General features: G+C 38.3%; 1 protein-coding gene across 6 annotated transcripts in view; it reads right to left on the reverse strand.

Annotated features, from left to right (window-relative positions):
* Positions 1-15,672, reverse strand: part of TRMT9B (tRNA methyltransferase 9B (putative)) — a 111,345-nt gene extending 95,673 nt beyond the window's left edge. For 4 of the 6 annotated variants that reach the window (XM_058838296.1, XM_058838295.1, XM_058838294.1 and 1 more), the window contains exons 1-3: positions 15,508-15,672; positions 6,336-6,462; positions 3,901-3,998 (exon numbers count right to left, since the gene is read on the reverse strand). The gene's annotated coding sequence lies outside the window, so the exon portion shown is untranslated. The remainder of the gene's footprint in view (positions 1-3,900; positions 3,999-6,335; positions 6,463-15,507) is intronic. The other 2 variants (XM_058838297.1, XM_058838293.1) reach the window with 1 other exon arrangement.
* Positions 15,673-15,676: the final 4 nt, after the last annotated feature.

Genomic DNA, 15,676 nt, shown 5'->3' on the forward strand with positions numbered 1-15,676 from the left:
AATATGAAGTTGCAGTTATTTAGTAAAATTCCTGTCTAACTGAAACAGTTATGCATAATAGAATGAAAATAGTTTAAAAAGTAATCTGTTGCTCCCTGGCCCTAAAAAATTATTTATTCTTTCTGGTGTGTTCAACAACTATACTTTTCCACTGAAAACCTCAATGCAAAATGCAGTTTTTAAAGCTTTATAGCCAAACTTTTCATACTAAATAATTACTTGAAAGGTTGGCAGAAATTGCTATTTTTCTTGACTTCCCTAAAAGTGCAGTTCTTTTGCAATCAAATGTATATTGCTTCTGGGATGCATTTCTTATGACTGAAGTAATTAAAGACTGTTTACAATGTCAGACCATTAGTTTTGTGCAAATAGAGCTGACTTTAGTTTCTTGCATGAAAGGTTCTTTGACAAATAATGTAATTGTTAACTGCCAATTTTCTAGTGGGAAAACTAAACATCATTTCAAACTATGATTTTTTTTCTCCATCTCATCTGAAACATTGTTCCCAACCAGTTTATTAAATGGTGAATAAATATATCTCCAACTCAGCACATTAACCAAGTTATGTAGGAATTCAAAATTCCTTTCCTCTAAGGGCCAAGACTGCAGGAAAACATCTGCCTGGAGATATGTGAATTTTCTTCTTCATCATGAGAAACACATTCTGGCCAGAGAATTGAGCTTGTAAAGCACAGCAGGCACATTGAACCCTTCTAAAATTCCTGGATGGTACCACCCTAAAACAGAGAACACTGAGAGTTTACATGAAATAAAGCATATTATGTCCATTGTTCTTAAAGAAATAAAATTAATTCCAAATTTTTAATAATCCAAGATGTGTATTTGTTTGTCTGTCTGTACCTTGACTGAAGAGGTAAAAATTAAAAAAATAACTTTTGTTGTATATGAAATGTAAGAAAATCAGAAATTGGATGCTGCCTTGGTAAAAGGACTTCTTAATCTCATTCGGCACTATCTAACACCTTCCATGGTAACAGTGGAATTTTTAATAATCATCATGATTTTGCTTCACAATTTTTAATTGCCTTTGAGCATCTCCACGGACTTTTTTGGTAAGGCCTGATCCTAACTCCAGGAGCCAAGCAGTGGAACTACAAGATGGTACCTCCACTGCAGGAGAAATAGCAGTGTCTTCCCAAAGCATTTAAAGCGGGAATACAGGCAAGCACAGGTAATACTAATGACACTAACACTGGTTGCTTTGGAGGGAAGCTCATGCACTTTACAAAAGTGCAGAAGATCCTTTCCTTTTCTATAACCTCTACTATGCAGTGGTAATCCTGACCAGAAGACCACTGTACACCAAAGAGCAGTGACCCCCACAGCAGGGAAGCAGAGCAGCTCCACCAGCCCCGTGCTGCATGTCCAGCCTGGCCTTCAAGCCCGCTTTGGGCAGCACATGCCCTTGGCTGCAGGGCAAACCCAACCAGCTCACTGCAACCAGCAGCTCCCACTCGGTGCCAGTGACTCTACCTGCATGTCCTTCCCCTGATCTAAAAGTGCAGCAAGCAGTTTTGAAGTGAATATCTCTTCTGGTACACAATACAAATTATCAATCAATCAATCAAGCTGCTGACTTGTAAGAAATTTTTGGAATGCAGAAAAGCACACTGCACCACTTTTACAACAGAAGGGGCAAAGTAATTTTTTTTTTTAGATTTAAAGCAGTTATAAAACTCTCTTTATTTAAAAACTCTTTTTTTTCCCAGAAAATGCTTAAAGAAGCCAACAAAAATGCAATTAAAAAAAACAACTTAGATATTTAATATGTAAATATTTTGTTCACAAATACATACATATATTTTGGTGTATATATTTTATTTTAATAGAATAATAATAATATGAGAATTGTAGGAATAAGATATGCAGTAGAAGCAATAGCGGAAGAGAAGGTATAATCCAGTATTCTGAAAACTCAAATTAAAAAAAAAACAAACAAGTAACCCAAACTTCTAAGACAACAACACTGTAGAAGTCCTTACTTCAAAACAACAATCAATCCAACTATAGGCATTGTTATTTCCTATGTAAATCACCTTAAAATTATAATTTCAAAGCAAGATTTCTTAATAAAGTCATTCCACAGAGAAACTGTTATTTGCAGTAAGAATTGATAAAGTCATTACGTCTTCCTATTGAGATCTACATTAAGGAGGTCATCGCTGCCAAATGAAGCAGTACCAAGACTGAAGACTTGTTTCAGATTTACTGATGCAAATTATCACTCCTATGCTTCTGTTTGGGCCAGGAAAGGAAGGATCAGAGGTTGTTTACAGTTAACACTGTGCTCCCAAAAAGGCTACGGACAACACAGGGAAATCTGAGCTATGGTACAATCTGAACACAACCTTTATTTTTCTTTAAGTGATACCAGAAAGTAGGAAAGCAGCTACATCCATGACTTGCCAACTTTACACCATGGGAAAAGAGGTGATTTCGAGGAAAAAAGCTCAGTCCCATTAGTGTAAATATACTCAGTCCCATTATGTAAATATACATGGAGGTGTCTTTGAAAAATACACTTTCCATTTTGCTTCTTCCTTCCCAATAATTACTTGTTCTACCCGAACGTCCCTCTACAAATACCCATTATTTTTTTTACAATGTAAATCTTTTACAATGAGAAAGACACCTGGATAAAAAAAGACTATAGGCTGATGCCTTCTCTGCTTCTCATTCTTGACAGGCAAGCTCTGCTATGCCGTAATTTATCAGCAAATAGCTTATTCAGAAACCTTTCATTCTGATGTATTACTGTTTACCAGAACAGTTTACTTAGCTACTATGTCTAAGATATGACTCAGCCCTGCAATCATTATAACCTGCTTTTAAGCCTAAAATCAACTACTGACCTAACTATTAATTTTGTTAATGGGGTTGCAGAACTCAAAAATTCTGGGAGACTGTTATCCCCAGAAATTATTCTGTAAACACCAGAGCTTTCTGCTCACCATTTTTATTAAGGTGATCCAAGTACCAAGAAAAAGAACCTCTGAGAACATTTTTTTTAATGAATCACAGAATCATCCAGGTTGGAAAAGACCTCTGAGATCATCAAGTCCAACCTTTGACTGATCACCACCTTGTCAACTATATCATGGCACTAAGTGCCACATCCAGTCGTTTGCTGAACACTTCTCCATGGATGGTGACTTCACTGCCTCCCTCAGCAGTCAATTCCAATGTTTAAAAATGATAAAGAAAAACATGTTGCAACTTCTATTTCTATAATTAATAATAAATATTTACATCTAGTCTACATAGTTAACTTCTGGCTTAAATTTATGGCCAGGAATTGAGGTGTTAAGTCAGTACCAGAAGGAGAATGAAATATTACAGGAACCACGAAACTTGACAGAGTGAGCCATACATCAAATCTCCACAGCTGAGAGCCCCAGGACACAAACCAAGTACTTTGTAAAAAGAAGGCCCTACCATATGTCACAAAGAAAAATGATGGCAACACCTTGTCAGGTTTTCAGCTCTCCAGTGCAGGGAAAGCACAAACTGGGAGTAAGGCAAGGCTCTGAGTGATCTACGGATACCAGCATAGCCAAACACAAATGTAAAATAGACCCAGCATGTCAGCAAGAAACCCAAGAAAAACAGCAGGATAAGCTGTTCACCTAAAAAAATGGTGATATTTTTTTTTTTTCACTAGAGGTAGAAATATGAAGATAAATAAAATATGTGATTTTAAAAATATTCTCATATGCATGGGCTTATCACAGTCTTTCAGCCCTTGTGAAACCCTTCCTGGACAATCAGAAATTGAGGAGTGCAAATCATTAAAAAAGATCCCTAAAATGTGATAGCTATATATAATACGACAAGGACAGAGCACATCACATATAATCCTTTTGGGATGGGCTACTTACCACAGAGCCTCCTGTGAGTAAGTGTGGTCAGCCTAGACCAAGTATGACTGAAACTTGTTACAACTGCATGGACAAAGTATGTTCAATATACGTTTGAGCTTAAAAAAAAAAAAATAAAAAAATGTTGCATTGCATTTTCAGGAATGGAAAAAAAGAAAAATTAAATGAAGTCTTCTTTGTCTCTACATAGAGTATTTGTGGACAACAGCCAAAGACCAGATACCGAATTACCTTCTATAAACACAATGAAGGAGAAATATAGGTGGGAGAAAGCCTGAAATACAATGTTCTTTACACAATCATGCTGAAATGAAGAATTTGTTTGCTTACTTCTCTCCTGTATGATCCCATGCTCCATTGAAAGACATTGGTCTAATGCAGATGAATGGTCTCCCAATTGAACCCTATCACCTGGTGTCTCTGGCAGAAGTAAAATAAAGCTGTACACTTCCTGCAGCATGTTTGTAGGAGAGGTTGAAAAGATGTGGCTGTGATATCTCAGCCTACAGCACACAATGTGCTGCTGGGTGATGCTACTAATGCTCAAGAAGCAAACGTGACATAGTAGTAGGTACAAGCCAAAGTAGAAAAAGTATATTGGATTGTCAGAATAAACAGTAACATTCGGTTTGCTGCTAAAAGGTAACCTATAGCCAATAAGGTGTTTTAATTAGATGTCTTTGGCCACCCTGATTAAAGTAACTGCTTTTTGTTCAGCTCATGTTCTTCACGTAACACCGTATCTAGTAAAGAGCACTAGGTTTGCGTTTTGAAGAAAAATAATGTCTTTCTATTTTCTTTGACACAACATATTTGCCCAGTGTTCTAAAACCTCTAAAGGAAGGACACCCATTAGACAAGGAAAAAGTGGATATACATGGAAAAACTCTATGGAACTCTAGGAATGAGAAATATCTACAATATAAGGAGCATTTGCTCCTCTGATCCTAAAGAGCTAACCTAAGAAGAATAAGTAAACATGAATTTTGTAACTTTAACAACCTCTTTAGAATTTTAAAAGATTGCTAATGATTTTATCATTATCTAGATTTATTTAGACTCAGCGATTTATCTAATAATAGCAGTAGTCCAATCCAGTAATAAGAAATAAAGGACTTTTCCCCCCAATTACCACTATAAGTAGGCTGCCAGTATTTTCTGATTTCTACATGTTTTTCTTAAAATGTATTTTAATTGACTGAAACTCTGAATTTAATTCTGCATTTATTATTGACCACCCAGAAATTAAAGTTTTTTTCCAAGAGGCTAGATATCAAGCATAATAAGCTTTTTTCCTCCCTTCTACTTTATTGAAGACTTGATTACATAGTACAGGCATACTTTTAATACAAATATGATTCAAAAACTGTAACTTCCCCCTTTATTTGTGTAAGAATGAAGAGCAATAATTATTAAAAATTCAAAGAGACTACTGCTATTTGGCAAAGGTATCTCAGTATTATTTATCTCAGAGGACAATCATAAAGAGAAGCAAAACATCCACCTTGATAGCAAGGAATATATTAGAGAATATATATATATTTTTTTTTATCAGGGAATATATTAGAATATATTAGAGAATATATAAATAGATCTCAACATAAATTGTTCTCTAAATACCAAGTCAGACTACAGAACACATGTCCAAAATTTTTATCTTTTATTTTGCTATACATTCTTTTTAAAACAATCAGCCTGTACTTTTTCTGTAGAGTGAATACATAAAAACCCAGAAAAAAATTTGTAAGATATTCGACATTACTGTTAGCCAGTAACTTTCCTCTAAAGGAAAACATACTGATAAATGTTAAAAGTGCTGAATTGTTTGCTTTTTGTACACTTCCTTTTTGAGAATTTTAATCTAAAAAAAAAAGGCTTCTTTAACTGAAGCCTTTTTAGTACTTCCTTTGCTTTTATTTTGGTTTTTGTTCATTATTCAATTACAGTTCTGCACTAAGAGCTCCTGCAATTTATCTCTTTAAATTTAGTACTACACACTTGTAAGTGCATTGCTCTTTGAATAAATACAATTTATATTAATTGGAGCACATTTTCCAGTGACTATTTAGCTATTTTATAAATCTGTAGATTATATGCATCTCTTCTAACAAGCAACAATGGCTGAAGGAAAGAGTCTGATCAGTCCAAGGTTTCTCTTCGTGAAGGAAAGATAAACATGATTCATATATGGAGCTAAGGTACTTTTTAAAACTGTAATAATTTAAAATAAGACCCTCTTGATCACATTTTTAAGTTTGTTGCCTTGCACATGTAGAAACATTCAGCTATACTTTGGAATTTGCAACCACATATTATTGCATATGGGAGAAGAAAAAAATATGATGAACGTGAAAACAGGGAAATGAGTGACTCCACTTATCAGTGTTTCCAGGATAGTCAATTCCACAGTTTCAAAGTATAATTACCAGACTTACCAAACCCCAGAAATGCAGCAGCATTATTGCAATTCCTTAAACTTAAGTCAGGCCACAACACAGATAACACAGTGTGCTTAAAATTCGCAGCTTAGACTCCTCCTAACTGTAGGATCCAGCTACCATTCTGTTAAAAAAAAAAAAAAATACAGAGGAGCAGGGCTTGCAGTATTCTGTTAAATCACAGCCAGGATAACAGAAGGAAATAAGAAAACAAGCGCCTCCTATACAGCAACCCATTGTTGCTGTGTTTCCCCATTAAACAAAAAAGATGCAAATCGACATAGGGCAGAAAAGTGATCCTACCCAGCAAGAGACAGAGCTATTGAAAACAAAGATCATGCTGCCCTGTTCCTGTTAAAAGTCATGCCACAATGAAGCAAAGAATTCTGTTGTCTGTAGGAACAGAAATTATGTACAAGAATTATCCTTGTATCAATAATCTAACAGATTGTTAAATAAAAGATTATTCCATCCTTCATATTAAAGCCAGCAGCTAGACAAACTAAGAATTTCAGAATGTGAATCTGTGCCTGGTGTGGCCCAAGTACCCTGACAAAATAGTGTCCTTGAACTTTTCAGCTGAGGACTGTAAATGGTTGAATGTGAAGTAAGTGCCTAAAGTGCTCTAGCTGCTGCACACTGTGTACGAAAGAAAAATCTGAGACACTCAAAAGATACAGATTACAATCCAGGGAGAGCCTTGGGATTTTAGGCATTCCTAGGTTAGGCAGCAGCTGTGTGAGCTGTGACTGCATTTTTTGACTTAGGCACCTGAATTCCTCATAAATACCTTACTTTAGGTATTTAAGTCCCTTATTGGATCAAGCCAATAACCTCTCTGTCTTTACCTAAGTATTGTAGATCCTATTATGTTTTGCCTCCCTTTTTATTTTAATGAGATCTTTATCTTTCTAACATGTAGTTAGCTATTTATCCTATGTGCGGTCATTTTTTCTTATACTAGTGCATACATAATTACTGTGTAATTAAATAAAGTACTATGGGGCTGGTTTCTTCCAAAAGTATTGAGAACCAATAGCTCAAATTTTCTCAAAGGGAATTAAGATCCTTTGGAAAATTCACACTGCAGTGTTGTATAGAAATGCTAGAGACAGTGGTAGCAGTCTAGCTGTGTTCAGCTCAAATTAACTGTTGAGACCAAGCTGCAAATGTAGCTTTGTGGCTACTCACAACTAAAAATTACTCAAAGCCAACTTCTGCCTAACACTGTGTTGCACAAACAAGGGTTAGTGTTTGTTTAACTGCAGTGATGCTTTTTTCCATTTGAAAATCTCTCTGCTGGAACTATCTCACTAAAGCCCCAAAAGTCTACTAAGCAACACAGAACAAACTGAAACAAAACAAAACCAAGTTGGTTTTGAGCATTTTTTCTTAGCCAGGGCTGAAGTGACTCAAACATCAAGCATCAATTTTAATGACTTTTAACTACTTTAGGACAAAATAAATACCATAAAGCTGAGGTAAAATATTTTTATTCATGGATGAAAAAGTAAAAAAGCTTTTCTAAACAGATCTGCTTTTTAGAAGCTGGAAATTACTGTGAATTCTCAAGAAAAACCTGATTTTCTCTAATGGGTATGTATCATTATTAATTTTGCGTATAATGTTTTTATGTGAGGAAGGCTGGAAGCCAGAACTGCAAGGTCCCAGTTGCTGATTCAATAGGAATTTGGAAGTATTTAACTGCAGCTACAGATACATGGCAGGAGGCTATTGCTGTGGAGCCAGGAGCTGACCTTTGACAAGAAATGGATTTCCCAAAATCAGTTTCTTGTTCCACAACAGGTATTTTACATTAGAGGCATGCGGGGACTAGCCTAATGGTAGAGCTATTTGGAAATATACAGAAATCACCAGTGCTATCTTCCTGGATATTTGGAAAATGCTTTACATGAAAACTTACCCATGTTTTGTCAGATTATCTGAACAAATACTCTTCTACAAAGCATTTCCTTCCTGATTGATGGGTAAGGGTAATTTTTTTTTTATGTTTCACTGGAAAATTTCAACTAATAGTAATAGAAACTGCAAATTCATTTCACATAGGCTACCTTGGTCACCAACTGGCATGGTAAGTAACAATTTATAATGGGAAGCAATCTGAAGCCATTCCCCAGCAGTTAACACATGGAAGGCATGAATATGCATGAACCATTTGCAGGTTATGTTGCACACTTTCCTTCTGAAGCAATTACAAAAAATATTATTAGAGAGATGTCAAGTGTCTGAGAGAAGCATTTGGCACAGACATTTTCACAGGGCTGTTTATACTGGGGTTTTGCCAGTTTCTTGTGTATGGATTTTTAAAAAATTATAAAATGGTATTGAACAAAAATTTTATCAGTAGTAACAAGCTTATTTCCCCATGAGAGGATTCCACTTCAGCTCAACTGGTCTTTTTCCATTTAAGGCCATCATCAGAGGTGTAAGCATGGCCTGTTCTATCCTTCACTGGATCCACCATTTCAGCTAAAGCAGTGAGAATAACAGAACAGCCATTTAGGAGTGAAAAGCAAAAGGCAATGGTTTAAATAGTCACAATCTCTGGGAAGTCCCCAGTGTCATGCATGATTTGCAGAGGCAGGGCAGCACCCATGAGCACTTCCTCTCTGGAGTGCTACGAGAGGAAGCTCAAGATTGCTAAACTTGGATTTTGCTGCTTTCTCTCCCCATTCAATTTTGGCAACCATAGAAGTAGTGGCTAACATGCCTGTGTATGGTAACATGAGGTGGGTGTGGACATTTTGCTGCACTTATAGCATCTACCTTCTCTGTCAGTCCTGCCAGTGTGTTGGGTATCCTAACCTGGGCACAGGGTTAGGTAGATGTCTTATTCCTGTTGTCTTGCAAAGGAAAGGTTTCCTATCCTTCCCTCACACTTCTCCAAAGTCTTCTTCCCTAATCAGTTTGTATTTTTCCCACGGACCTGGGGGGCATTTTAACTGTGGTCATCGTGACTGCAACCGTTCCTTCATCACCCTGCTCAGATGAGACATGCTGAAACATTCACTCTGTAACAATGACTAAGGGGTAAACTCAATAGTTGAAAAGTTTAGGTAGCAGTTTGTCATTTATTCTTCTATTTAATAACTTGTTTCCTACTGATGAACTGTTTTCTGTTGTTCAGACTGAATCCAGTCCCTTGCTATAGCAGCTTGTGTGTCAGGTAATCCCTGTCCTGGCATTAACAAGCACTATTAGACAGTGTGTAAATCCTCCCACTGTTTCTCAGAAACCACCCCATAATCTCACTTCAGATTCTCGGGAGTATTCTCCTAATCTCCAATCCAAATTTCTTTTAGTCATGTACTTCATCTTTGTTTTTATGTGTCAGTTGCTATCTGTTGTCATAAATCACTTATATAGGGCAATCGTATCCCCTTTTCATCCTCATTTTGGCAAGACGGTGGCGGAGCAAGCATTTCTCCATTTCTCCTGTTGTACAGTATCTCTGCTCCAAATTATCCTTTTCCTCCTTTAGTTAGTTATGCTTCTTCTTTTTTTACAAGTAACTTGAACAGAACTGTCTGTTGTGTGACCATTCACCTGAGTCATGTATAGCACAATGAATAATTCCTTATCTCAACAGTAAAAAAAAAAAAAAAGTCTAGACTTGTATCAGTTTCTTTATAGCTTCCTGTTCTTTCTCCTCTTCTATCATTTCAGATTAATAAACTATCAGGATCTAGCAATATTTTTTCTCAATAGATGTACGTGGTTTGACACTTGCATGACTACAATTCTTCCAATTCTACTATCCCAGCAGTCAAGCAGGTTTCTTTCTGTCTGACATTTTTCTCCTCAGTTTATTGACATCACTTTCTTACTTGCTGCCAAAGCAAAAGATCAATTTCCTGCTTTTTTGAGCCAAGGTCACTCATAAAAATATCAAGAAAAATTAGTACCAAAGCTGATCCTCAAAAAATGCATATGAAGTATGTTTTCAGACAGGAAGCTTTTCCTATCTCGTGATCCATTTCCATAGGCTTTTAACAGGATCTTTTGGACCTGACAACTTTTTAGCAATTCCATCTTACTTGGTTTCAGCCAAAATTCTCCATGTGGCTCATTATATCATCTGCTTTACTCAAGTCCAAAGAGAGCCTGAGCACTGCCTGTCTGCAGAATATAATTTCCATTACAAAAACAAAAGCAGAGTTAGTTAGGTTGACTTTAGCCTATGTTAGGTAAATTCAAGGGTTATGGTATTCATGCTAGCTTCATGTCTCCCATTAGTTTTTCACTTGAAAATGTGTTCTACATCCCTAATGTACTATTGAGGTAGCTTAATTGTCTGTACATGGTGAATGCCTTTTTCTTCCTTCCTGTAAGCAATACTGTGCTTGCTGATCTACAGCCAGTGTCCCAGATTTTTGAACATCTGACGGTCATGGCTGTCAGTTCTGTCACGTTTGGAAACTTAGTCAGTTCAGCCTCCCCTAGCAGAGATTTTCTCTCTTTAAATAAAATCTGCTCTAAACTTTCACTCCTTTTATACATTCTAACCCCAGAGGTCAACCTTTGTCATTTGTACTTTTAGGACAAGTGCTGCTTCCATCATCATCATCAAAGTGAGAGAAATCTCATTCAGACAAATCTCAAAAGTGTCACTGAAAACAAGTAGTCTCTGACTGAAGAAAAAAAAAAATCATCAGTCCATAACATTGGTATGTTAAGACTAAAAACAATTGTGGAGATGGGAGGACACTTCTCAGCACCACAGACAAACTACCATTCTGGTAACTGGGAAGGAAGAATGGGGACCAGCATCTCCTGGGTCATTACCCCAAGTCCAAAATCACCCATCAGGAGCGAGCTCCTCAGGGCTCTCTTGACAAAGCGGGCAGACACCTCCAAAACTGTAATTGAATTGAAAATGAGGACATAGAACCAGAGAATCATTTAGGTTGGAAAAGACTTTTGAGATCAAGTCCAACTGTTAACCCAGCACTGCCAAGGCTACCACTAAACCACATCCCTAACTGGCACATCTATATCTTGTTTAGATCCCTCCATAAGATGGCGACTCTACCACTGCTCAGGCCAGTTTGCTCCAATGCTTGACCACCCTTTCAGTGAGGAAAGCTTTCTCTATAGCAAATTTATACCTCCCATCAGGCAACTTGAGGCCATTTTCTCATTCTATTGCTTATTTATTGGAGCAGAGACTGACCCCCAAAGCATCGATCAAAATATGAAACCAAACTTGTCCCAGTACTGAGCCCTGGGGAACCCCACTAGGGATTGGCTGCCACATGGATGTCACACTATTCACCACCACTCTCTGGGCCTGGCCATGCAGATGGCTTTTCAGCCAGGAACAGTGCACCTGTCCAAGCCATGAGCAGCCAGTTTCTCCAGGAGGCTGTTGGAAACAGTGTCAAAGGCTTTACTAAAGCCTAGGCAGACCAGACTCATAGTCTTTCCCTTATCCACTGGCAATCGCCATATTATTATGCTATGAAGCAGAATTCAGATTTGCTGAAGGGAAATCCCAACAAGCACTTGACTGTTAATTAGCAGTTTATTTAGACAGCTAAATACTGGTTTTGTGCAGCAGAAGTCACTGCATTTAACACAATTCATAAAAATGCTAGAACTCTCGCCTTTGCCAAAAGAAAAAATCTAAAATAAATTTTGTTCACTTAAAATTCTTTTTGGAAAGACTAACTGGGATGAACTCTAGTACCCTCAGCTGCTCCTCATAGGACTTATGTCCCAGACCCTTCACCAGCTCTGTTGCTCTACTCTGGACTTGCACCAGCCCCTCAATGTCTTTCTTGTAACAAGGGGCCCAGAACTGGACACAGCACTCGAAGTGTGGCTCCAGCAGTGCTGAGTACAGGGGACAATCACTGCCCTGCTCCTGCTGGCCACAGCACTGCTGACAGTCTAGCCCTCTTCAGTTCATCATAACTAGCTTCTGAGACCAAGCAGGAAATGCAGCATTTTGACCACTCCTAACAAAAAAAAATAAAATTATTCAAACCCAACTTCTGCCCACCACTGTGTGTGTTGTACAAACAAGGATTAGTGTCTGTTCTACTGCAGTGATGCTAAGCATTTTTCCACTTAAAAATCTTTCTGCCAGAACCATCTCACTAAAGCCCCAAAAGTCTACTAAACAATGAAAATCTGAAACAAAACAAATCATAGTTGGTTCTGAGCATTATTTCTTAACAAGGACTGAAGGAACTCAAACATTATCAGCCAAAAGCCACTCAAGAATTTTAAATATGGCTTGATATTTCCTTTTTTGGGTTTGGTTTTTTTTTTTTTTTTCCTAGAAGAAATGGTATTTAATGGTTTCTTGGTAAAAAAAAAAAAGTAATTTTCAGGAATATTATGCTTTTCTTCTTTTAAGCATGACTCTTATTTGCCTAATCTAATCTTTCTCCAAATCACTTTATTTTGCCTTTGCTACACATATCTTTGCAAAAAGTTACAATAGCTGGGTAACTTGTATCTGCCTTCAAAGAAAAAGAGGAGAAACAGTCAGAAAGTCATTATTTCTCTTAGAATACAAATACATCCTTTGGGTTAACTACTTTTTCTTGGGGTATATGCCAAGGGCTCGTAAAAATGGGGCTTGGCTCCAGATTTCCAGTACATAGGCATTAATTTTTAGGTCCACTGCCTGTTCCCTTAGCCTGGGTTGGTCTTGCTTTACTTTTTTTATACTGCTGTTGATTTCTGAAGACCTTGAATCAGAATCATTGTGCTTAATTTACCTCAAGTGGAGTCAAATACAACTCCAACCACTGTTTTGTTGCCACCTCATGTCTAATTGGGTTGCACACACTACTCATACAAGGAATTGCTTGGAAAAACATTCAACCAATACCTTAAAAAGCATAAGAAAGGAATTACTTGGACCTCACTACTTGTACTGAAGGGACAGTGCTTTCTGAATGAGAACAACTAACTTCCATAACCAGCAGTAAGATTCTGCTCTATGGTAGGAAGGGAAAGGACAGTCCCTGAAGTCTTTCTTAGAATGGCCCACATGAACTGTACAATGCCAAGGCTTGGTGGTTTTAAAATATCAATTATCTGACCCTACAAGCAGAGGAAAAAAAAAAAAAAAAAGGATTTTTGAGCATGCTATTTTAATGGAGTGGTGGTGGAGCTGTGTGTTATCTAATCTTGAAAATGTCTTTTTATCCTCTCTTATATAACTATCACATCCTGATGGTAACACAGTGAAAAACTTGAAATTTGAGGGATTTTTTCTTGCTTAGTTAAATATGCCAAAGGTGGAATAATATACAAAACCAAAGCTGAAACAGTCAACTGTAGTTCAAAGATAAAAGAATGGCAACACTGGGTAACATCACAGTCTAACTAGGCCTAGTATCATTTCCAAAAGGGATAAAATGTCTAGAGAATAAGGATGAGGTGAATATATAGTCTAGCTTTCTTGTAAATAATCTCCCAGATACCATATATTTCTACAGCTGGTGGGAGCAATACAAAATGTCAGGCTCCCTACCCATCTATTCATCCATCCTACTCCAAATACCTTGTTTCACTATTTCAGTTTTGAAGAGAAAGATGATGGGAAAAACCTCGACTCTTCTGCTCAAGACACCAGCACTAGCAAAGCCATGAGTATTTTGTTCCTTTACACTGGAAATTATGTAAAATAGCTGATTGCATTGACTGCACTCATGATTGCTTGAATCACTAATGAACTTTTAGTAGAAACACTACAAACATTTATAGGAATCGCTGGAAGTGGCAATGGTGGAAACAGGTTTTCATTTCCACTGATTTAAATTGCTCCATCAGAGGACAGCCATACTATCCTAATTTAAATCCCACAAACCCTAAAACAGGGCTTTGTCCTGTTTTATTTTTCTTCTGTCTTTCCATGAGTAATCTAATCTGAAATGCAAAATAAACTACTGTTCTCTTTAACAGTACTTCTTTCAGAATTTTACTTTTGTCCAAATTGTGTAAGTCCAATACTTTGTGAGGGGTCAATTCACACTTGACATGTCGACAGCAGAATACATAATCCATTAAAACCATTCATAATAATTCATAATAATTTACAACATCCAACCACAACTCAAGTTCACAGTACAGATTATATTTTACTTTGATCTTTAGACTGTCGTTTCCTAACTCACCTGATTTTTAAATAAATTACTGTAAGAGGCCATCTTTCCTATCCATGTTTAAAATATACCCACAATCCCCCCATGCTTCAATTACCATAAAATCTTTTTTGACTTTAGGAATTTAAAAGACACTGTAGAGGCAAAGGACGAAGCTTAGAGTAGTTGAGGTCAGACAAAACACCTGGATGTAAATCCAGATGTATCTGGCTATTTCTAAGCATGCCATCTTTGCCTACAGCTCTCTTAACAACCTTCAGCATCATTTTCCAGCCTGCCATACACAAAACACAGCTGAAGATAAATATAGCTTTGTTCCCTTTGTAAGGCCATATATTAACTTTCCTGATGTGCAAGCTTTGCTTGGAAGGTTTTAAAGGTACTGCAATATTTATCTCAAACGTCTGGATTTATGACTGCCTTCTAACGTTAAAAAAAAAAAAGGCAAAAAAAAAAAAAAAAAGCACTGTAACAATTAAAAACACATAGCACTTATGCAATAGGCTTCAAGCTATCATTAGAGGCTGGCATACACCTGGAAAACCTAAGCACTTCCCCGCTGTGACTACTTTAGGCAAAAGAGAAGCCCAAGTGGTGTTTCCCCGCAGAGCCCGCCCCTGTTGCCCACAGAGGGGAGCGCGGCTCGCTGCCCGCCGGGCCGTGACGGCACCGCGGCCGCGCAGCGAGCGCGTCCCACCCGTCCCGCGAGCGCGGGGAACGCTCGCAAAGAGAGGGGGGAAACAAAGCCTAAGGACAAAGAGCTTTCCCTTAACCTTGTAACTTTTATCTTATCGTGTCCTCCATTAAAAGACTAACACAGAAGACAAGGGGGCCAGCCCAAGCGGCCCAAGACGAGTGCGAGCAGCAGACGCAGGGAGGACGGCGGGCACCCGCCGGGTGATGCCTCCGGGGCCACGACAGCTACAGACCTCCGTTCCCCGCTGGAGAACCCTCTCTCCCCGCCCCGGCGGCTCTGTCCCTCTATCCCTGCCTCCCCCACAGCCCTGCTAACGCCCGACCCTCACCACGGCAGCCGCTGCCAGGAGTCAACCCGGAGCCCGCAGGGCTGTCCCTCTTCCCCTGCCAGCCACCCCCGGGCCGGCCGGGGCGCTCCCCCCTCCCCGGTGCCGGGCGGGCTGCGGGGGTTCCGGGCACCGACGCCCCTGTGGCCGGGCGTTCCCGGACGGGCCCGCC

Source organism: Poecile atricapillus, chromosome 4 (genome assembly GCF_030490865.1).
Source record: "Poecile atricapillus isolate bPoeAtr1 chromosome 4, bPoeAtr1.hap1, whole genome shotgun sequence".
NCBI lineage: Eukaryota > Metazoa > Chordata > Aves > Passeriformes > Paridae > Poecile > Poecile atricapillus.